At 38.3% G+C, this 24,897-nt stretch overlaps 1 pseudogene; it reads left to right on the top strand.

Moving 5' to 3' along the window:
• The first annotated feature begins 7,398 nt into the window (after positions 1-7,398).
• LOC133547428 (gastrula zinc finger protein XlCGF57.1-like) lies at positions 7,399-24,481 on the top strand (annotated as a pseudogene).
• Positions 24,482-24,897: the final 416 nt, after the last annotated feature.

Consider the following 24,897-nt stretch of genomic DNA (forward strand, 5'->3'; position numbering starts at 1 on the left):
GAGGGTGGAAGGAAATGTAATATAGTTGCAAATGCATCTGCAGGTTATCCATACATCTCTGTGCCATGTCTGCTTTAGCACCGCCGGTAAATAGCATGTTAGCATCGATTAGCTAAGCATGTTAGCATCGATCAGCTGGCAGTCAACATCAACAAAACTCACCTTTGTGATTTCTGTGACTTTATAGTTGCAAATGCATCTGCAGGTTATCCATACATCTCTGTGCCATGTCTGCTTTAGCACCGCCGGTAAATAGCATGTTAGCATCGATTAGCATAGCATGCTAGCATCGATTAGCTCGCAGTCACGCCGCAACCAAATATGTCTGTTTAGCACATAAGTCAACATCAACAAAACTCACCTTTGTGATTTTGTTGACTTTATCTTTGCAAATGCATCTGCAGGTTATCCATACATCTCTGTGCCATTTCTGTCATCGCCGGTAAAATGTGCAGACACTCCTGCACATTCAATGGGGGTCTGGCGGCAGACACTTTGGCATCTTCGGTGCAACTTGAATCCCTCCCTGTTAGTGTTGTTACACCCTCCGACAACACACCGACGAGGCATGATGTCTCCAAGGTTCCAAAAAATAGTTGAAAAAACAGAAAATAACAGAGCTGGGACCCAATGTTTACAATGGGTTCAAAATGAAAAAGGCGGCTGTATTACCTCGGCGACGTCACATTCTGACGTCATCGCTTCCAGCGCGATAAACAGAAAGGCGTTTAATTCGCCAAAATTCACCCATTTAGAGTTCGGAAATCGGTTAAAAAAATATAGTCTTTTTTCTGCACCATCAAGGTATATATTGACGCTTACATAGGTCTGCTGATAATGTTCCCCTTTAAAAATGTCGCGGAATGATGACGCATACGCGTGACATCACCTGTTGGAGGGGACATGTTAGCGTAGCACCAAACATGGCTAAAAGTCGTCTCTTTTCATCGCGCAATTACAAAGTATTTTGGACATCTGTGTTGCTGAATCTTTTGCAATTTGTTCATTTAATAATGGAGACTATAAAGAAGAATGCTGTTAGTGGAAAGCAGTGGATTGCAGCTGCCTTTAGCACCGAGACACAGCCGGTGTTTCTTTGTTTGTTGTGAAAGCAGAGCGGTCAAGCGAACATGTTTTCTCTACGTCAACCAGCATGTTTTTGGATGGGGAAATTGTGATATATATCTTACCGGAGAAATCATTGGATTATTCGTCGTTCTGCTGCAGCTGTGAGCTTGGCTCCTCGGCTTCTCTCTGAGACAAAGTGTGTTCACCGCAGCCATCCGACCTCGAGGTATGTCTTTACAATCTCACTAAAACACTATTACAACAATAAGCAGATACGGGATTTTCCAGAATTATCCTAGTAAATGTGTCTAATTACATCTGAAACGCTCACACTGCCGTCGCCCGGAGCCGTCACGTTTTTTGTTTTTTTTTTGCGTTTTTTTCTTCTAGTCCTTTACTTTCAATATCCTAATTCACAAATCTTTCATCCCCGCTCAAATTAATGGGGAAATTGTCGCTTTCTCGGTCCGAATTGCTCTTACTGCTGGTGGCTCCCATTAAAAACAATGTGAATATGTGTGGAGTCCTACAACTCGTGATGTCACGCGCACATATTTCCGGTACAGGCAAGGCTTTTTTATTAGCGACCAATAGTTGCAAACTTTATCGTGAATGTTCTCTACTAAATCATTTCAGCAAAAATATGGCAATATCGCGAAATGATGAAGTATGACACATAGAATGGACCTGCTATCCCTGTTTAAATAAGAAAATCTCATTGAAAATCTCTACTGAAATTAGATTTTCTTATTTAAACGGGGATAGCAGGTCCATTCTATGTGTCATACTTGATCATTTAATTTTGCAATATTGCCATATTTTTGCTGAAAGGATTTAGTAGAGAACATCAACGATAAAGTTCGCAACTTTTGGTCGCTAATAGAAAAGCCTTGCCTTTACCGGAAGTATGTGCGCGTGATGTCATGAGTTGCAGGGTTCCACACATATTCACATTGTTTTTAATGGGAGCCACCAGCAGTAAGAGCAATTCGAACCGAGAAAGCGACAATTTCCCCATTAATTTGAGTGAGGATGAAAGATTCTTGAATTAGGATATTGAAAGTGAAGGAATAGAAAGGGGGAAAAAAAAGCGACAGCTCCGGGCGACGGCAGTGTGAGCGTTTCAGATGTAATTAGACACATTTACTAGGATAATTCTGGAAGATCCCTTATCTGCTTATTGTTTTAATAGTGTTTTAGTGAGGTTTTAAAGATTGTAAAGGCATACCTCGAGTCTAAGAGATAAGCCGAGGAGCCAAGCTCACAGCTGCTGCAGGACGACAAATAATCCACTGATGTCTTCAGTAAGATATATATCACAATTTTCCCATCCAAAAACTTGCTGGTTGACGTAGAGAAAACATGTTCACTTGACCGCTCTGCTTCACAACAAACAAAGAAACACCGGCTGTGTCTCGGTGCTAAAGACAGCTGCAATCCACCGCTTTCCACCAACAGCATTCTTCTCTATAGACTCCATTATTAAATGAACAAATTGCAAAAGATTCAGCAACAGAGATGTCCAAAATTATCTGTAATCATGCGATTAAAGCAGACAACTTTTAGCTGTGTGTGTGCGCAGCGCTAATATTTCCTTACAGTCCTTAACGTAACGCGTATACGTCATCATTCCGCAAATGTAAAATTGCAATTTAGTAAACTAAAGTGGCCGTATTGGCATGTGTTGCAATGTTAATATTTCATCATTGATATATAAACTATCAGGTGGGTAGTAGTGGCTTTCAGTAGGCCTTTAGGTCGGGGTCTGATCGTCTAGTCATTGATATCGACACCAACATCGCCCCCTTGTGGTGGGAAATGATAACAGTCATAACTTCCTTCCACATGCTCCAATCTTCCTGATTTGTTTTATGGTGGGTCGAGATCATTGTCATTCTACATCCTGTACGCAAATTCAAAATGACATTTTTCATACTCAACACATTTTCTAACAGAATATTGTTAATATGCTCAATAAGGTTCTATTCAAATGTAATACAAGTAATACGTAAGACTTTTATTGCACACTTAAGGAGATAAGTTTCCAGGTAAAAAAGATGCCACCTCGCTAAAAAGATTAATTGTTTATCAATTTATTTTCCATGCATTAATTTAGATCCAGAACACACATTGTTATATATCTTATTATATTATAATCATTACTATAATTGAATGTAAGTTTGTGTAAAATATTTTCACACAACAAAGTGTGAATACATGTTGTAAAGTGTGCGGTTGAGTTATAATTGATATAATACAATTAGGTATGGCAAATGCATTTTGTTTACTTGCCAACTATTCAAATTATATTTAATATACATATTTATATAATGTCATGTAATATGACTTCAACATTATTTATGTTAATATAAGACTTTATTTGCTAGCCAGTTCTGCTTCTGAGTATTTATTTTATTTTATTATTGAACAATTAAACACACATAAACAATGTTTAGACACATTAAGGTACTTTCAATACAATATGAGTCAATGCTTTTTCAATATTTTACTCAGCAATATAAAAAACATCACATTAAATCCAATCCTCTTACAAAGAAAACCCGTTAAAGAAAGTAAAAGTAAATATGAGAGACCATTCGAATAAGATTAAAATAAAATATATATAAATAAATGATACACTTAAATTATTTCAGTAAATATAATAAGGGCTTTTTCTATTTTGTACAATCTTCCAAGATTGAATTAATAAATTCAAATCATTAACACAATGTTAGAATTTGGATTTCACTTTAAGAAAGACACTTTTGTGTATGAGAGCAAATGTTTCACACTTTTTAAAAATTGATATAAATTCACGACACGATCGATCCACGCATGCGCGAAGATTACGTCACTTCCTGCATTTACAATTTGTTTTGTGTCAGAGTTCATGCCAGAGGTGGGACCAAGTCATTGTTTTGCAAGTCACAAGTAAGTCTCAAGTCTTTGCCCTCAACTCTCGAGTCAAGTCTCGAGTCAAGACAGGCAAGTCCCGAGTCAAGTCCAAAGTCAAGACTGGAAAGTCTCAAGTCAAGTCCCAAGTCCTGCATTTTGAGTTTCGAGTCCTTTCAAGTCATTTTAATCACAGACTAATACATTTACACAGATTATGTATGTTTTTAAAATGATGTATTTATTTATTAAAACCAAGTGCATTTGAAATTGCAGGAAAAAAAATAGTGCTGACCTTGCAATTCATAATAACACTATTAACCAGTCATTTTAAACATTTAACTCATTGCTTTACAGAATAAACACATTTGGAAAAACAAGTTGAACTGTACTTATTTGTACAAAAGTGTTAACATTGTATTTCCATGTCATATTGCATTGTAGCTAGTTAGTTCCACAGCAGTTTCTATCCTGTTCTTACCTTATGTCATTGATCTCATCTCACACTGTTTGTGTGTTTATGTCTGCGTACACATGAAAAACATAACAAATACATGAAAATAACAATGAACAATGTACTGTTTAGATTTCAGGGCCCTATGCAAAAGCAATCTGTACACATATTCTTAATATAGGGTACATTTTAACTGACCTTTATTTGACTATGTTTGTCTTTTTGTAGGTGGCTAAAATATGCGGTGCTGCTGACCACCGTATAACCTTACGTTACCGTTTGTGATACACTGACTAACGTGACGCTATGTGTCGGTACCTCATGCAACCCTGCTTGAAAAAAATCACTTTACAAAAAGTATGAATATGGTAGCAAACTGCAGTGGATGCAACAGATTGTTGTGTTTGCAATGACGTTATAACCAGAGACATCTTATAGGTAGACGCCGCATTGGCTGCTGTGACGCGAGCAATTTGGCCGCCATCTTGAAGTGGTGATGAGGAGCTGGCGAGCAGCTTAAACTGACAGTTGACAGGTAGAAAACAAAGATGCCAGGCGGTGTTCAGCGTTTTCCTGTTAAAATGAGCGGACTGTTGAAAATAGGAATTGGGGGATTACTTTTCACAAGTAAGATTTAACATTAACGTACTATTGCCTTCCGCCTGATTGTAGCTGAGATAGGCACCAGTGCCCCCCGCTACCCAAAGGGAATAAGCAGTAGAAAGTGGATGGATGGATGGTTGTATTTTGTGAAAAGAATATTACAACAGAGTTGTGAAGGAGCAAAGATCTTCAATATTTGTATGTGAAAATCACAAAGAAATCTTCTGGGGGAGGATGACGCCCCTACAGGTATTTGCTTTACAAACTTTCAGTCCCACCTAAAACAACATTCACCAGTTGCCAATGATTATGATGCATTCTCATTTTAGGCAAAATATAAGACAATACTTTCTTAACAGTATGTATGTAACCAGGAATAAGTTTTCAAGTAACAATATTCAAATACTAACATTGTTGGGTACAACCGAATTTAGTTTTATTCTGAATCCAGTCAAACAGATTGGTGGTTTTAGCTGATATAAAAACTCACAGGTTAAAGTTAAAGTAGCAATGATTGTCACACACACACTAGGTATGGTGAAATCTGTCTTCCGCATTTGACCCATCCCCTTGTTCACCCCCTGGGAGGTGAGGGGAGCAGTGGGCGCCCGGGAAACATTTTGGGCGATTTAACCCCCAATTCCAACCCTTGATGCTGAGTGCCAAGCAGGAAGGTAATGAGTCCCATTTTTATAGTCTTTGGTATGACTCGGCGTGTTAATATATGTTTATGTTGAAGTATTTGGCAGACGCATTTATCCAAAGTGACATACATAAAAATACATATAAAACAATCACTGAAAACATGATCATTTAAGGGAAAAATATAATAGAATATCAATACAAAATGCCAAGACAGAATAAACTCCCTGCTGCTGCAGCAACAGAGATAGTCTATAGGTCCGTAAGATACATAGATATCTAATGTATTCATACATTTTTTATGTAGAACATATGCATGTATATACATATATACATGCATATGTTTTTTTCCCCTTCTCTGGGATTATATTCCCAGTATTGATCTTGGACGTCTGGTCACTTATAGCATATACAAATATTCTGTTACTGTTAAGCAAACTATGAATAATAAAACACACCAAAACATGTGTCCTTTTATCATAGTTACACGTATGACGAAAATCAGTGGTTTTTAGTGAGGTAAGATTAATTAAATGCGCCGACTGTTCATTGCTCCTGCCAAATTAATTGCACTGAGTGGAGCGGATCACCACTCCAAGATGGAGGCCGACTGTTCATTGCTCCTGCCAAATTAATTGCACTGAGTGGAGCGGATCACCACTCCAAGATGGCGACCGCGCGTCTCGTCTCCTCAGCGCCAGTAGCAGAAGTGCTCTATACCGCGTCTACTTATAAGATGACTATGGTTATAACGTTAGCAGTGAGTTTACAGCCTCACTCATTCAACTACACAGCAAATAAAAGTCACATTACTCAGCCAATAAACTTTAGCTTACAATCAAAACTTACCCTTCTTTGTGAATCTTCAAATGTCGAACGAAATTGGAAGTTGTTGCGTCTACATATTCGAACTGCATGTTTTGCATACGGCAATTCGTTTTTTGTTGAACAAGTCGTAGTTTTTTATACCCGGACGAAACCAACGTTGGCATATTTTTTTTCTCAATGGCGCGTTGTTTGAGAATTATTCTTCCTTGGTTTTCCTGCAATGTGATTGGATGAGTGCTGTGGGAGCAAAACAACAGTACTAATTTGATTGGCTGTTGTACTGAGAGCATACAAGCTGACCTGCAATGTGATTGGATGAGTGCTGTGGGAGCAAAGGCTTTGGGTTTGGGTTTCGGGGAAAGTAGCAAGTCATGTCAAGTCAAAAGGCTCAAGTCCAAGTCAAGTCACAAGTCATTGATGTTAAAGTCTAAGTCGAGTTGCAAGTCTTTTTAAATGTGGTCAAGTCGAGTCTAAAGTCATCAATTGTATGACTCGAGACTGACTCGAGTCCAATTCATGTGACTCGAGTCCACACCTCTGGTTCGTGCGACATCATGTTCTGTGATATTTGAATGTTTTATTAATGTTTTGTATGAAAATAAATTATCTAGGAGTAAAAGGGAACCACAATAAAAACACGTGGAATCAGGCAGTAATATCGCTACAATTTCTAGCACTTTCACTCTTGTCATTGCAATAAATGTCGCAGGGGGGCGCCACTGAACCCCAACATTAAAGCTGTGTTTGATATACTTTGAATATATTTTTGAAAAACAAGAAACTCTTTTATGTCACATTGTTGTTCAAATACATATTACAGGTTATAAAAGCATGGTAACAGTGACAGCAGGCAATATCTTATATAGAGCTACCTCTTCGTCCACTCGGTTGTGACGTCATTCCCAGCTTCCGGTGTAAACGGAAAGCAGCAGAAGAGAGCAGTACTGCCTTGTAACGTCAAGTGTGCAGCACATGGACGGAGAAAGACAGTCTTATTATTTGTTATCCAGTTGGAAATATTTACGTCGTATAAAATACATATTTGATTCTTTCTTTAAGGATAAAGTGGTCTCGATGCGCTAGAAGCACTGTGCCGCTTCTCGTGCTATCTTTGCTTGTTAGTTAGCTTAGCTTGTTAGCTGCTAACAGAAGACACAGAAGTTATCAACACATCGCTAAGTAGAGATCAAATGTGTGAGTAAAGTGTTGTGATTGTGTGAAAATGTGCGAAAGAACGATAGCAAAGTATGAGGAGGAACTTTGTCGTACAAAAGAGGAGAAGGAGCGACAACATCAACTACTGGACGCTGTTTTCAAGAAACATCAAGTTGTGTTACACAGAACAGGTTTGTTTACTTCCTACTCTCACATCTTTACTAACTTTACATTTCATTATTAACACTTCTTCAGTAGGAAGATGCTTTGTCTTGTGGGGATGATGCAATGCTTTGATTTAGATCAGGGATCTCAAACACGCGGGCCAATTGCGGCCCGCGAGACGTTATTTTGCGGCCCGCACCTTAACATGGAAAATTAATGTTGGTGCGGCCCGCGTGTTTTATATGAACGGCGCCTAACAGCGGTGTACTTGCATACTCTTGATTCTTCCGGGAGACTCCCAATTTTTCAGTGCCCCTCCTGGGGTAATCATTCTCCCGAATTTCATCCAAAATAACAATATTAAGGGGGCACCGTGGAGGAACTGCTTTTAGCATCCTCTACAACCTGTACTAACCGCGTGCCAGCCCAGCCACATGCCGTATTTGGCTTCTGTAGATGCAGTAAACAACTGCAAGACATAGTTGATCAACAGCCATACAGGTCACACTGAGGGTGGCCGTATAAACAACTTTAACACTGTTACTAATGTGCGCCATGGTGGAAAGGCGGACCAGACGGCAGGTTGTAGAGGACGCTAAAAACTGTGAAATCGCGACACGCCCTTAATATTGTTGTCCGGGTTAAAACCGGGAGAATGCTTGCCCCGGGGGATTGTCGGGAGGGGCACTGATATTCGGGTGTTTCCCGGAGAGATCGCCACAGTTGGCAAATATGTTACGAGGGCGGGAAAGCCATTCAAAGAAGGTGAATTCATTAAAAAGTGCATGTTGGATTTTTTAAGAAATGTTTTCTTGCAGCCCAGCCTCACCCGGTTTCTGCATCCAGTGGCCCCCAGGTAAATTGAGTTTGAGACCCCTGACTTAGATTCTTCACGAAAAGGGGACAGTTTGAGGTTGATGTTCCTCTCAGTTTGTAACAATGTGTGATTGATTGATTGAAGGAGTTATGAGAAGTTTGCAGAGGAAAGGGTACACTTTCATCACGGTACACATTCACTGCTACAAGAAAGCCTGAGATGCTTTCAGTTGAAATATATATTTGAACTCACACAGTACTATGTAGAAAGTAGCATTTAAAATACAAATATACTGCAAGAAAATACATGCAAATATAATTTCAAATAGATAAAAGGCTATGTTTATTCCCAGTTACGAGTAGCCGCAAGCAGTAATATGTTTTCTTTTTGATAGGGACTTCCACATGTTGGTGGTATGGCAGGCAAACACATTAGAACATTTTTGGAGTGAGATCTAGGTTGAATGTGATTTGTACAACTACCTCTGGTGTTATAATGGTGAATATATTTTGAAGTATCTAGACAGGTACATGGGTATTTTAGTGGTATGGTGTATCTTGTACACCAGACCAACTGCAAGAAGATGTACTCTGTCGGCCACCAAGAGCCTCCCCACGTTAAGGAAATGGTTGGCTGAAAGGTGAGCCCGAGATGGACGGTTAAGCAGAAGCCCAATCATTTTGTTTTGGGCTGTCTGGAGTTTGTTTTTCAGGGCTTTTAAGGCATCACGGTACCAAACATGAACTCTGTAGTCAAAGTGGGGTTAAAGGCCTACTGAAATGAGATTTTCTTATTCAAACGGGGATAGCAGGTCCATTCTGTGTCATTAATATGAGCGAGGATGAAAGATTCGTGTTCGAGGATTCGAGGATATTGATAGCGACGGACTAGAAAAAAAAATAAAAAATCAAGTTAAAAAAAAAGGTTATTGCATTGGGACTGATTCAGATGTTTTTAGACACATTTACTAGGATAATTCTGGGAAATCCCTTATCTTTCTATTGTGTTGCTTGTGTTTTAGTGAGTTGAGTTTGAGTTTATTTGGAACATGCAAGCATACAACATGATACATCACACATACAACATGATACATCACACATACAACATGATACATCACACATACAACATGATACATCACACATACAACATGATACATCACACATACAACATGATACATCACACATGCATGTATACAACATGATACATCACACATACATGTATACAACATGATACATCACACATACATGCATACAACATGATACATCACACATGCATGTATACAACATGATACATCACACATACAACATGATACATCACAATTTCCGGTTTCTCTTTTCAACATGTTCGAAAAGGAGTAGGAAGAAGCAGAGCTTATTTATTCCTACCCCTTTTCTTTACATAACAGTTGCTAAAACTTTTGTTCACTTCCTGTTCTCAATGTATTCACAATGTATACTCCATAAGTAATAAGTAATCACAATAAAAATAAATAAATAAATAATTGGTGAAGTAAGCTTTATTCCATACGATGAGATAAGTACGATTATTTTGAGAATGAATGGGTGAATAAATTCAGAATGTTTATTATCATGGTTCTTTTTCTTTCTACTTTGTAAACACTTTAGGTTTGAAGAGTTTCTTGAAGTGGATGATATTAGTACATTGTTTGATTGCTTTGCTTAATCCATTCCATCATTTAATTCCACATCCTGATATACTGAAGGTTTTAAGTGTTGTACGTGCATACAAATGTTTGAAATTACATTTTTCTCTAAGATTATATTTCTCTTCTTTTGTTGAGAAGAATCGTTGTATATTCTTGGGAAGCAGGTTATAGTTTGCTTTGTGTATAATTTTATCTGTTTGCAATTTCACTATGTGGTGGAATTTCAGTATCTTTGATTCAATAAATAAAGGGTTTGTATGTTGTCTATATCCAACATGATGTATTATTCTAACTGATCTTTTTTGTAACACTGTTAGTGAATGAAGTGTACTTTTGTAGTTATTTCCCCATATTTCTACACAGTAACTCAGATATGGTAACACTAGTGAGCAGTAGAGAATATAAACTGATTTTCGGTCCAGAACATATTTTGGCTTTATTCATTATTGACGTATTTCTTGTTACTTTTATGTTGTATATTTTTTACATGAGATTTCCAGTTCAATTTATCATCAATCATTATACCTAGAAATTTGGTTTCATTTACTCTTTCAATTTCTATTCCGTCTATTTGTATTTGTGTTTGACACTTCTTTTCTACGGTTACCAAATAGCATTATTTTAGTCTTACTGAGATTCAATGATAGTCTGTTTTTGTCAAACCATTTTTTTAATTTGTTCATTTCTTCTGTTATTATTTGTATTATCCTCTTTGTGTTCTCTCCTCAACCAAACGCTGTTGTTTCATCCGCAAATAATACTAACTTTAAATCTCTTGTAACTTTACAAACGTCATTTATATAGAGATTGAATAATTTAGGTTCCAGTATTGATCCCTGAGGTACACCACAGGATATATTTAGTGTTGTAGAAGTGTGTTCGCCTAGTTTCACGTATTGTTTCCTGTTCGTTAGATAACTTCTTATCCAATTTAAGACTAACCCTCTGATGCCATATCGTTCCAGTTTTTTGATTAAAATATTGTGATTAATTGTGTCAAATGCTTTAGTTAGATCCATAAACACTGCTGCTGCACATTTTTTACTATCTATTGCATTGGTCATTTCTTCTGTGATTTCAATTAAAGCCTTTGAAGTTGAAACATTAGCTCTGTATCCATATTGGTTCTCTTCGAGTATTCTATTTTTATTTATGAAACTCTCTAATCTTTTATTGAACAGTTTTTCAATGATTTTAGAAATTTGTGGAAGTAAAGAAACAGGTCTATAATTTGTAAATAGATGTTTATCTCCAGTCTTATAAATTGGTGCAACTTTAGCTATTTTCATTTTGTTTGGAGATGTACCTGTTTGAAATGATAGGTTACTAATATACATTAATGGTCCTGAGATCTCATCAATAACCTTTTTTATCGTATCCATATCAATTCCGTTACAATCAGTTGAAGACTTTGATTTACATTTTTTCACGATTTTAACTATTTCCTCCTGTGTCACATTTCTGAGGAACATGGAGTTGGGATTTTGCTCTATGGTATCATTATAGTCCTCAATTGAAACTGGGTCTGGAATCCTTTCTTCCAATTTTGGTCCAATATTTACAAAGTAGTTATTAAAGCTTTCGACTACTTCCTTTATGTTGTCATTATGTTTATTTCCATCTAAGACATGGGTGTGAAACTCTGGCCCGCGGGCCAAACATTGGCCCACCGTTTAATTTCATTTGGCCCTTGAGGCAATATCAAATTAACATTAGAGCTGGCCCGCCGGTAACACCACATTCACCGCTAATACTCATACTTGCCAACCCTCCCGATTTTCCCGGGAGACTCCCGAAGTTTAGTGCCCTTCTCGAAAATCTCTCTGGGCAACCATTTTCCTGATTTGCACCCGGACAACAATATTGGTAGCGTGCTTTAAAGGCGATGCCTTTAGCGTCCTCTACAACATGCCGTCATGTCCTCTTTTCCTCCATATAAACAGCGTGCTGGCCAAGTCACATAATATATGTGGCTTTCACACACACATACTTGGCCAACAGCCATACAGGTCACACTGAGGGTGGCCGTATAAACAACTTTAACACTGTTACAAATATGCGCCACACTGTGAACCCACACCAAACAAGAATGACAAAACATATTTCGGGAGAACACCCGCACCGTAACACAACATAAACACAACAGAACAAATACCAAGAACCCTTTGCAGCACCAACTCTACAATATACCACCAAATCCCCGCCCACCTCATTTTAATTTTATTTTCAAATTTATTAGCCTGTGGAAAAAGTTAATGTTGGTATTTACCTCAGAAGGCTGCAAATAGAAAAGAGGCATTAATTTTTTAAGTTAAATTCTATTTAATATACCACTGAAATTTTTTCCTTTGTTTTTTAAAAGTTGATTTTGCACTATTACGTTATATAAGCTCTGCCTGTTCCATGGGAGGAAGCCTGAATACCCGGAGGGAACCCACGCAGTCACAGGGAGAACATGCAAACTCCACACAGAAAGAACCCAGGATTACTCAGGACCTTCGTATTGTGAGGCAGATGCACTAACCCCTGTTCCACCATGCTGCCATATTTAAGCCTTGCTTGTTTAATATTCATTGCAAAACTTGTTTGGGTCCCTATTAAAAGGCAATGTGTTCAACCTTGGCCCGCGGATTTGTTCAGTTTTAAATTTTGGCCCACTCTGTATTTGAGTTTGACACTCCTGATCTAAGAAGTATTGGGGGTAATCCCTCTTAGTGCCATTTTTAATAATGCTATTGAGAATGCCCCATGTTGCTCTCATGTAATATTCTTTTCTACATGATCGTAGTATGTTTGTTAACTTGTTTTTATACTTTTTGTACTTAACTTCTGCCTCTGTAGTTCTTTGTACTATAAATTTTCTATATAGCGTATTCTTCTTCTTACAAGCATTGTTTAATCCTTTTGTCATCCATGGTTGATTATTCTTTCTATGTTTACTACTGAGTTGTCTCCATGGACAATGTTTGTCATAAAGTATTATGAACTTGTTTAAGAAATGTTCGTATGCTTCATCAACCTCATCTTCATTGTACACATTGTCCCAATCTTGCTTTTGTTGCTCCATTTTGAAAGCAATCATCCTCTTCTCTGTGCACAGTCTTTGAAATGTCCTTTTGTCTTCCATGTTCTTTTTGCAGTTTCCATCATATATTGTAAAAACTGGCAGATGATCCCTAAAGTCGGTTATAAGTAGACCACTTGTGGTGTTATTATCAAAATCATTGGTAAAATATGATCAATAAGTGTGGCACAGTGTCCTGTGATGCTGCTTGGCTTTGTGATTTTAGGATATAAACTGATGCTGTACATTGTATCAATGAAGTCATCAATAGACCTTTGCTTGTTAGGGTTCAATAAGTCAATGTTAAAGTCACCACATAAGAAAATTATTTTTTGACCATTGTCCATGTAAGTTGCCTTGATCCATTCTTCAAATGTTTCTATACTTGACTTAGGTGATTGGTATATACAACTGATGAGTATGTTTTTGCTATTTTCCTGACATATTTCAATGGTAATACATTCTAAGATATTATCTATAGCTAATGACATGTTTTTTACCACTTTGTAGTTCGGGTTCTTCATCACATACACAACTACTCCTCCTCCATTTTTGTTGGCTCTGTTGATGTAGTTTAGTTCATATCCTTCCAGATCAAAATCTATTCCTTTTTTTTATCATCAATCCATGTTTCTGTGACGGCGATCACTTTGAAGGGTTTTTTGATGTATTTCAAAAAGTTCTTAATGTTGTTGTAGTTTGCATACAAGCTTCTGTTATTAAAATGAACAATTGACAATTTGTTATCACTTTTAAGGATGCTATTGTATTGCTCATCTTTGTAATAAAAACAATTATTACTAATGTGGGGGAAAAAAATTGTATCTGGATCTATATCGTTTTCCAAATCCTTGTTTTTGTGCTCTTTGTTGCAGAAGTTTTGTACTTCCATATTTCCTTGCTCAACAATCTTTGATGTCGTTTCAATAATGTCTATAAGTGTAGATGGATGCAGTCCTGAATCTAGGTCTTCTTTTTTAGTCGTCCCTTGCAGCGTAGTAGTGTTGATGTTGAATTTAGGTGCTCGTTTTATGTCAGAGTCCATTATCATCGTTGTTGTGGAAGCTGTGTAAACTTCAAATTTGTCCAGGTCTTTGATGTCATTGACAACAATTACTCTTGCCTCTGGACCTCCATTCAGCTTGATGTAGATTTTACAGTTGGCGCTCCAAGTTCCCTGGATTTTTCCCTGCTTTCTCAAGTTGCGTGCTTTCTTGGCGATTCCAGCATTATGTTTAGTGAGATGCTCATTCATGTACACATTTGTTCCCTTCAGCTTCTTTCCCTGTCTCAGCAATGCCATTTTAGATGTTCTGTTTACGAGTTTCACGAGCACGACTGGAGTGGCGTTGTTGTCTCTTCTGTTCAGTGGGATGCATGTTTCGATGGTATTAATGTCGATTTCAATTTCCTTCGATTGCAGAAAGTTGACCACTTGCTGTTCTGCCGAGACAAGGTCCATTTCATCTGGTTCACCTTCATTATTCACAGCCTTCGCATAGGATCTTGGTTTAATTCGGTGCCTTGTCACCATGATATCATTCATTCGTTTATCCTGCTCCATTTCATCTATGATATTCCACAGCATGGAGTTGTCTTCTTGAAGGGTCTTCATTTGTTGGCGCATATCTTCTTGAAAGGTTTTCAATTGTTGGCACATATCAGAGACTTCATTTTTTCTGGTGATGATTTGAGTTTGCAGACTTTTCACATCTTATTTGTGTTCTTCCATTGCTTTTTTCAGATCTTTTTTTATTTCTTTCATTTCTTCTTTCATTTCTTTCCAATCTTCTTTTAATTCATGGAGTATTTTTAGTAGTACTCCTTCTTGATTCCCATCATGTCCTGTGTCCAGTCTCAAATCTTGGTCCCAGTTGTGTCCTGTGTCGGCTGACACCGAAGGTTTTGGGTTTCAGTCTTCTCTTTAACTTTTGGCATTGTGGCAGATCGATGACATCAGTGACTCTTGTGTCTTAAACGGCAGTTACTTTAGCAACTTGCAGCACGTTTAACTTGTTTGTTCCAACAATGCGTGCATTGCGTTGTTCACAGATCGATTTCAGGTGTTAGTCTGTCAACTTATAACACTCTGCGACATTGGAAGCACTTTAAAACAGCTGTAAACTCGCCGTAGCTTTTGGTTGCTAGGCAACCGCTTTGAGCTGCGTTAAGGCGTCGATGGCTTGAGGCAAACGTCTCTTCCAACTTGCCTCATTTCAGCGTATCAGTGCCTCACAACTGACCAAAATGAGGTCAAGGATGCCAGGTGACTCTCCTGTGGCTGTGATCGCAAATCAGTTGTCAAAATCTTCAGAATAAATAAAAAGTCCGGTAGCAAAAGCGGAGCCTTTTTCTTTTGTGTCCTTTCTCGTGAACAGGAAGTGACGTATTAGTGAGTTTAATATTACCTGATAGTCGGAGGTGTGTCTCCACGGGTGTCTTGAGGCCAGTCTCTGAGGGAAGTCGACGGCAGCTGTATGGACGGCGCAAGTTCAGCTGATCTCCGGTAAGAGGTGACTTTTTAACCACAATTTTCTCACCGAAACCTGCTGGTTGACATTTGGTCGGGATCCATGTTTGCTTGACCGCTCTGATCCATAGTAAAGTTTCACCTCCGGGAATTTTAAACAAGGAATCACCGTGTGTTTGTGTGGCTAAAGGTTAAAGCTTCCCAACTCCATCTTTCTACTTTGACTTCTCCATTATTAATTGAACAAATTGCAAAAGATTCAGCAACACAGATGTCCAAAATACTGTGTAATTACGCCATTAAAGCAGACAACTTTTAGCTGTGTGTGGTGCACCGCTAATATTTCCTTACAGTCCGTGACGTTTTCACCAATAAACTCCGCAGGAAATTTAAAATTGCAATTTAGTAAACTAAAGCGGCCGTATTGGCATGTGTTGCAATGTTAATATTTCATCATTGATATATAAACTATCAGACTGTGTGGTCGCTAGTAGTGGCTTTCAGTAGGCCTTTAAATGAGTGCTTGTGTCAGAGTCTTAAGTGTATTTCTACCCACCAGCGGGGTGATCCTACAATATAAGAAGTAAGGGTGTACGGTATGCCGGTATTGGTAAAGTACCGTGATACTATCCATCCATCCATTTTCTACTGCTTGTCACGTTTGGGGTCGCGGGGGGGGTTGAAGCCCATCTCAACTGCATTAATCATATTCGGTACTAAACCGCCTCTAAAAAGTACTACTTCTATGTTTACATCAAAATGTTTTGCCATCACATCTTCTTTCGTTTTTTTATTTGTAATTATTTATATTATGTTTATAAACTCAGGAAAAATGTCACTGGACACATGAGGACTTTGAATATGACCAATATATGATCCTGTAACTACTTGGTATCAGATTGATACCCACATTTATGGTATCATCCAAAACTAATGTAAAGTATCCAAACAACAGAAACATAAGTGATTATTACATTTTAACAGAAGTGTAGGTAGAACATGTTAAAACTGAAAATAAGCAGATATTTACAGTCAATGAACAAGTAAATTAATAATCCATTTTTTACCACTTGTCCTTAATAATTTTGACCTAATAATAATAGAATATAAATGACACAATATGTTACTGCATACGTCAACGGACTAAATTAGGAGTTTTTCTTTATATACTTACTACTAAAAGACAAGTTGTCCAGTATGTTCACAAACTTGCAATAGGAAATATTTTTTGATGTACCCCAAAACATTTTTTATTTAAAAAAGCCAATAATGCACTTTTCTGTGATCCCTTTTTTTTAGAAAAGTATCAAAATCCATTTTTGTAAAGGTCCCGGTACCAAAATATTGTTATTGGGACAACATTAGTAAGAATATAATTTGTCGGTTGATTCTTTTACTACCTGAGTAATCATTTTTTCACTGCAGAGATTAGTATTTACGATGCAGCCAAGAAAGTTAATCTAATTTTTGTTTGTTATAATATTGTCGCCCACTTTGACTGTGAAGTTATTTACTTTTCTGAGGTTAGGAATTGACCCAAAGACCTGTGTAATTGCAAGTACCGGGGAGAGTCTTAATTTGACAGTTTGTCATTGAAAGCCTTGCTAGTCTTGGTCTTGAGGATTGTAGCTTTGCTTGTTTTGTGGCTGTCAGCCTCGGTTCTATGTTCTTTATAAGTACAGAACATGATGGAATGATCACTTAAGCCTCATACAGTAGTTCCACTTGTGGTGATCAGAGACTGGTCAGAAGTAACAAGGAGGTCTATGAAGGTTTAACAGGACTCACTCACCCTGGTAGTGTGCTTAATGAGCTAAGTGAGACAATGTTGGTGGCACAGTTTAGTGAAGGTTTTAAAAATGGGTGCATCCTTTCAGGACATATCTGTGTTCCAGTCCCCAAGAAGATGTAAACCTGTATCAACATGTTTACACTAAACTCACACACTCACCAAATACATTTTATACTGTAATCAAATCTAATAATTTCGCTTCCTGATTTTCACTTACATGCATCAATAAGTGAAAGTAAACATTTATTTTCAGTAACCAAAGTAGTCAACACTTGTTTTATTAAAAGAACATAAAGTTGACTGACTTTCCTTCAGCGTGTCGTAGATGGTCTCCAATTCCTAAAGAGGAATTGTTGATGAAGATACTCCATAAAACAGCACATAGTAAAACATGTTTTGGTAAAAGTTCCTTTTGGCCCAGCCAACAAAATGACCTCAAGAAAGTATGTTGCATGATAACAAAAACATACCATGAATGTTTTTTTTGTTTTTTTAGTGATTTTGGAGTTATATTTTTTTTATTTCCATGATATTGAAGTTATGGTAATGACAATATCATTATAATATTATGGTTAAGTTTACAGATAAAGTTTAGGTGTCATAGACCGTATACACAAAACAATATTTACCCACTTTACATCAGTGAAGTTAAGAATGCTTCAATCAATGCTGCCTCGTACTTATACAAACTTTTCAAATTGCCCCCCATCAAATTTCCAAGTCTGTTTTTGTACTCACTGTACCACTTTTGAATAATTTTTAGGAAAAAAGTAGGTATTTCCAGTGTTTTTATTGGTTGTTTTGCTACACACTTTTAACACAACACACAAAAGAACACAAATCATGTCATTGTGTTAACAGTGTCACTTCAAAACTATTTCTATACTCTCTTTATCTTATTTACTTATTTACCCAACAGATGTCCAGCAGCCTCCTCACATTAAAGAGGAAGGGGAGGATCCACAGCCCCCCCACATTAAAGAGGAAGAAGAGGATCCACAGCCCCCACACATTATAGAGGAAGAGGAGGAAGTGTGGATGAGTCAGGAGGGAGAGTGTCCTGTAGGGCAGGAGGAGGCTGATGTCAGCAAGTTTCCACTGACTGTTGTCTCTGTGAAGACTGAAGAGCATGAAGACAAACCACCTGAGTCCTCACAGCTTCATCACAGTCCAAGTAAGCACAACATTATACAAGATTATACAAGAATGACAAACACATTTCAGGAGGACATTCTCACAGTAACACAACATAAACAGAACAGAACAAATACCCACAATCCAATGCATCCGTGACTATTCCTGGCTACATTATACACCCCGCTAGCACCAAACCCTGCCCCCCCCAACCCCGCCCACCTCAAGCGACACACGGGGGGTGGGGTTGGTGCCAGCGGGGTGTATAATATAGCCAGGAATGGTCACGGATGCTGGGATTGTGGGTATATGTTCTGTTCGGTGTTACTGTGAGGATGTCCTCCCGAAATGTGTTTGTCATTCTTGTTTGGTGTGGGTTCACAGTGTGACGCATATTAGTAAGAGTGTTTAAGTTGTTTATATCACAACCTTGAGTGTAACCTGTGTGGCTGTTGACTATATGCCTTGCAATCTCGTACGTGTGATGACAGAAGCGGCGAAATGCATGCGTCGGGCTGGCACACAGATAGCATGGTGTAAAAGCGGGCGCGATGACATGTCGCAGAGGATGTTAAAAGTAAAGCCATCACGGCACGCCCTCAATATTGTAGTCCGACTGAAAATCGGAGACTGTTAGCCCCGGGTGATGTCCGGGAGATGCACCAAAATAAGGAAACCTCCCGAAATAACCAAGGGGGTCGGTGATTATGCAGCTGAGCCTCATCAGAGTGGCCAAAGAGCTGCATGCGGCTCCGGAGCTGCGGGTTGCCCACCCCTGTTCTAGATGTATTAAGAGTTTATTTACAACATTAATAATATATACATACTATGCCAAATTAAAAAAGGTAAGCTTTTAGTAAATTTGTTTGGGATTCTGTTTTTTGTAATTGGTTTTCAATCTTCATTATTTACTTCAAGTTATTACAATACCTCTGTCTCTCTCTCTTATGTATGTATATATAATATATATATATAATATATATATATATATATATATATATATATATATACATGTGTAGGTGTGGGGAAAAAAACCACAAGACTACTTTATCTCTACAGATCTGTTTCATGAGGGGTTCCCTCAATCATCAGGAGATTTTAATGGAAGCATTCACATACAATGGTTTATATAGGGCACAGAGTGGGTGGGTACAGGCAGGCGTAGGGGTGTGGTGATTGGCTCATGTGTTACCTAGGAGGTGTTTCCGTCTATGGCGGCATGTTGAAATGATTTCACTGCGCTTGTTGAGGGATGATAGATCTGGATGATATATAATAAACAGTTTCTCTTTTAAGCATACGTTGCATCTTTTATTACCACTGTTGTAAGGTGTGCTGGATGCAAGAATTTGCCATGTTATTGAATATTCAACATTATTGTCTTTGAGGTTCCAAATGTGTTTGCTGAGTTCTGTAGAATTCTGCAAAGTCTGGTTTCTAAAGGAGGCATTGTGATTATTCCATCTTGTTTTGAACGCTCCTTCGGTTAATCCTACGTACGTGTCGGATGTGTTAATGTCCTTGCGTATTACCTTTGCTTGGTAAACGACTGATGTCTGTAAGCACCTTCCGTTGAGAGGGCAATCAGGTTTCTTGCGACAGTTACATTCATTATTGGTTTCAGAGTCGTTTAGTCTGGGGGTAGGCAGGACTGCCTACCCCCAGACTAATAATGAATGCACTATTCTCCGGATAATCCAATCAAAACATATATATACACATATATATATATATATATATATATATATATATATATATATACACACACACACACACAGGACTGTCTCAGAAAATTATAATATTGTGATAAAGTCCTTTATTTTCTGTAATGAAACTAAAAACATGGAAATGTCAGACATTCTGGATGCATTACACATCAACTGAAATATTGCAAGCCTTTTATTATTTTAATATTGCTGATTATGGCATACAGCTTAAGAAAACTCAAAAATCCTATCTCAAAAAATGTGAACATTTCCTAGGACCAAGTAAAAAAAAAGATTTATAACAGCAAAACAAAATCAAATATTTGAAAATGTCAAATAATGCACTAAGTACTTGGTTGGGAATCCTTTCGCATGGATTACTGCATCAATGCGGCGTGGCATGGAGGCAATCGGCCTGTGGCATTGCTGAGGTGTTATGGATGCTCAGGATGCTTCGCTAGTGGCCTTAAACTCATTAGCATTATTGGGTCTGGTGTCTTACAGCTTCTTCTTCACAATACCCCACAAATTCTCTAAGGGGTTCAGGTCAGGGGAGTTGGCAGGCCAATCGCGGACAGTAATGCCATGGTCAGTACACCAGTTACTGCTGGTTCTGGCAGATCATGCTGGAAGATGAAGTCATCATCTCCATAGAGCTTTACAACAGATGGAAGCATGGAGTGCTCTTGGTACACAGCTGCATTGACTCTAGACTTGATTAAACACAGTGGACAAAAACCAGCAGCTGACATGGCTCCCCAAACCATTGCTGACTGTGGGAACACACTGGATTTCAAGCAACTTGGATTTTGCTCCTCTCCAGCTTTCCTCCAGACTATAGCGCCTTGACTTCCAAATGAAATACAAAATTTGCTTTCTTCTGGACTCTGGACCACTCTGCATAACAGTGTGGTACGCCAGCTGCACTGAAGCAGACAAACAGGCGAATTAGAGGGTCATAAAGTCTGCACAAAAAAATATCGGCTGCCCCCCTCCCCTCCTTGAAGCATTTACATAACTCCCGTTGCCTCAAGAAAGCAAAAACCATCACCAAAGACAGCACACACCCTGGCTACCACCTGTTCCACCTGCTACCATCAGGCAGGCGCTACAGGTGCTACAGGTGCATCAGAGCCAGAACAAACAGGCTCAGAGACAGCTTCTTCTCCAGAGCTGTCACCATGTTAAAATCTAACTTATAATAATAATAATTCACCCCTGTACAATATCATGCCCTAATACCCTACTGTGCAATACTGATTATTATTTATTACTTCCGTACTCTTGTCTTGTTCTGTATATTGTACAGTATTTTGTATTTCTACAGTGTGCTGTATATTGTACAGGATTGCTTGTTATTTTTATTGGATAGTTGTCTGTTTATTTCAATTGTTAGTTTTTCCTTTATTACCCCTTGTGTTATTTATTTCACCCCATATTTGTTCCCACAACCGCCACTCAAGTTGGAGTCTTTAATCTCGTTATTTGCAAATATAATGACAATAAAGTCTATTATATTCTATTCTATTCTAATTGGGCTTGAACGCTGTCAATTCAGGATATAGGGGGCGCTAAAGGCAGTGCCTTTATGGCACTCCCTGAATATTGTTGATCTGGTAAAAATTGACAGGGGCTTCGAGAGAATTGGTGCCCTGAAATTCAGGGGTCTCCCGGGAAAATTGGGGACGTGGGCAAGCATGACCTATCAAGCGCCGTTCAGATTAAACTCATGGGCCGCACCAACATTAAATTGTCACATCGAAGCGCGCGCCGCATAATAACGTTTCGCGGAACGCAATTTTGCCCGCGGGCCGCATGTTTGAGACCCCTGCTCTAAACCAAAATCATAATGATCAAAGACGTCCAGCACATTAAGGTGAGTTAAAGTTCATGAAAAGTTTTACTGTCAAGCTCTTACAAACTGTTCTCAAACACCACACACATCATTGTTTTTGTTTTTCAAGATATAGATGGATGCTGTCTTTTGAATGTAGGTGGAGAAAATGAATAACTTTATAGGGGTTTGCCAAAGAAAAGGTAAACTAAATAAATGCATAACGTGGAGTGCTGTCTATTTGGCCTAACTCACCTGTGAATAGTTTGAATACTGCAAACTTCAATAAGTAACACCTCATTTGTGTTTTATGTTCTGCAGACGTCCAGCAGGTGTCAGCAGAGAGTCATGAAGAGATTCCCTCCAAGCAGCAGGAGTGGAGCTCCAGTGTGGGACAGAAGAAGCTCGAGACCACTCATATAGAGGAAGAAGAGGAACTGTGGGAGCAGCTTCCAAGGTTGGAGGAGGTTAATGACAAAGATGATATAAAGTCAGAACCAGACAGCATCTTTGCTCCACTGTCAGACATGGACCACATGATGTCACACTCTTCTGATCACAGTGACCACATCCAAAAACCTTTGAAGAGTAAAAATGACTCTGAAGGTGATACGAGACATCAAAATAACAGCAAACACTTTGACTGCTCTGAATGTGAAAAATCTTTTAGACATAAGAGTAATTTTACAGTACACATGAGAACACATACTGGAGAGAAACCTTATACTTGCCCTGTTTGTAAGAAGAGTTTCTCCAGAAAGCAATACATGACCACACACATGACAATACATACTGGAGAGAAACCTTTTACTTGCTATGTTTGTAAGAAGAGTTTCCCCAGAAAGAATGACATGACCACACACATGAGAACACATACTGGAGAGAAACCTTTTGCTTGCTCAATTTGTGCTAAAAGATTCAACGCTAAGAGTATCATGACATTACACATGAAAATACACACAGGTGAGAAACCTTTCACTTGCTCTGTCTGTAAGAAGAGCTTCATCAGAAAGCATCACATGACCACACACATGAGAACACACACTGGAGAGAAACCTTTTACTTGCTCTGTCTGTAAGAAGAGTTTCTCCATGAAGCCTGACATGACCACACACATGAGAATACATACTGGAGAAAAACCTTTTACTTGCTCTGTTTGTAAGAAGAGTTTCTCCACAAAGCGTAACATGACCACACACATGAGAACGCACACACTGGAGAGAAACCTTTTATTTGCTCTGTTTGTAAGAAGAGTTTCTCCAGAAAGCAACACATGACCACACACATGAGGACACACACTGGTGAGAAACCTTTTCCTTGCTCTGTTTGTAAGAAGAGTTTCTCCATGAAGCCTGACATGACCACACACATGAGAATACATACTGGAGAGAAACCTTTTACTTGCCCTGTTTGTAAGAAGAGTTTCTCCAGAAAGCAATGTGTGACCAAACACATGAGAACACACAATGGAGAGAAACCGTTTGTGTGATAAAACAATCAGGTTTAAGTATCAGGTCAGTAAACACAAGTGTGTAACAGTCATGGAAGCTGCAGGGATGTAAAAACACTCAAACGGTGATTGTGCTAAATGTACTTTAAAAACACAGCATGATTAATATGAACGTATATTTTATGTTCAATGTTGTGCTTCTTATCTTCTACTCTTATATGTTGTCCTGGAATGACTTTTTAAGTTGTGTGCATTTATTGAATATTATATATGTTGCTAAATTTTTATTCTATTTTCCCATTGTTAAAGAGAGGTCATCTTATTTTTTATTTTTTTTTCCAACACATTTTCTCCATTGCACTTTATTGATGTTATTTTCCAATTAAAAGTATGAATTAATAACATTGTTAAAAAAATTTGGACCCTAAGTTCGGACACAGATTCATCGTCATCATCATCATCATCATCAGAATACTGGATGAAACTTTAACATTACTTTTTTTAATATAAGTGTGACCTCAATATTCCTCGATAATAAGACTAAAAATATAGATTTAAGTACCATATTAGAGTGCCTCTTGTAGTATTCCACCTCGCCACATTGTGAGAAGTGGGGGCTAGCAGTTGCATGTTTTTATCATGTTTTAGCAGCGAGGAAGACAGCATTTGTCTTTACTTTTTTGTCAGATTCAAGTTTTAATGTTCTTTTCATTAATAAATTAATCACTATGGCTGGCAATATTAAGGATTATTTATAGATATTTAAGAACAAATTCCCTCCTTGACAGGTAGCAAAATGACTCCACAAAATGTGAACTAGCAGCTGACTCAGTAAATATTTTTTTAATTTTCTAATTAGTTAACTATAAAGAGTAACATCCATCCATTTTCTACCGCTTATTCCCCTTTGGGATCGCGGGGGGCGCTGCTGCCTACCTCAGCTACAATCGGGCGGAAGGCGTTGTACACCCTGGACAAGTCGCCACCCTCATCGCAGGGCCAACACAGATAGACAGACAACATTCACACTCACATTCACACATTAGGGACCATTTAGTGTTGCCAATCAACCTATCCCCAGGTGCATGTCTTTGGAAGTGGGAGGGGCCTATCCCCAGGTGCATGTCTTTGGAGGTGGGAGGGGCCTATCCCCAGGT

This window comes from Nerophis ophidion, unplaced genomic scaffold, assembly GCF_033978795.1.
Source record: "Nerophis ophidion isolate RoL-2023_Sa unplaced genomic scaffold, RoL_Noph_v1.0 HiC_scaffold_100, whole genome shotgun sequence".
In the NCBI taxonomy this organism is placed as follows: domain Eukaryota; kingdom Metazoa; phylum Chordata; class Actinopteri; order Syngnathiformes; family Syngnathidae; genus Nerophis; species Nerophis ophidion.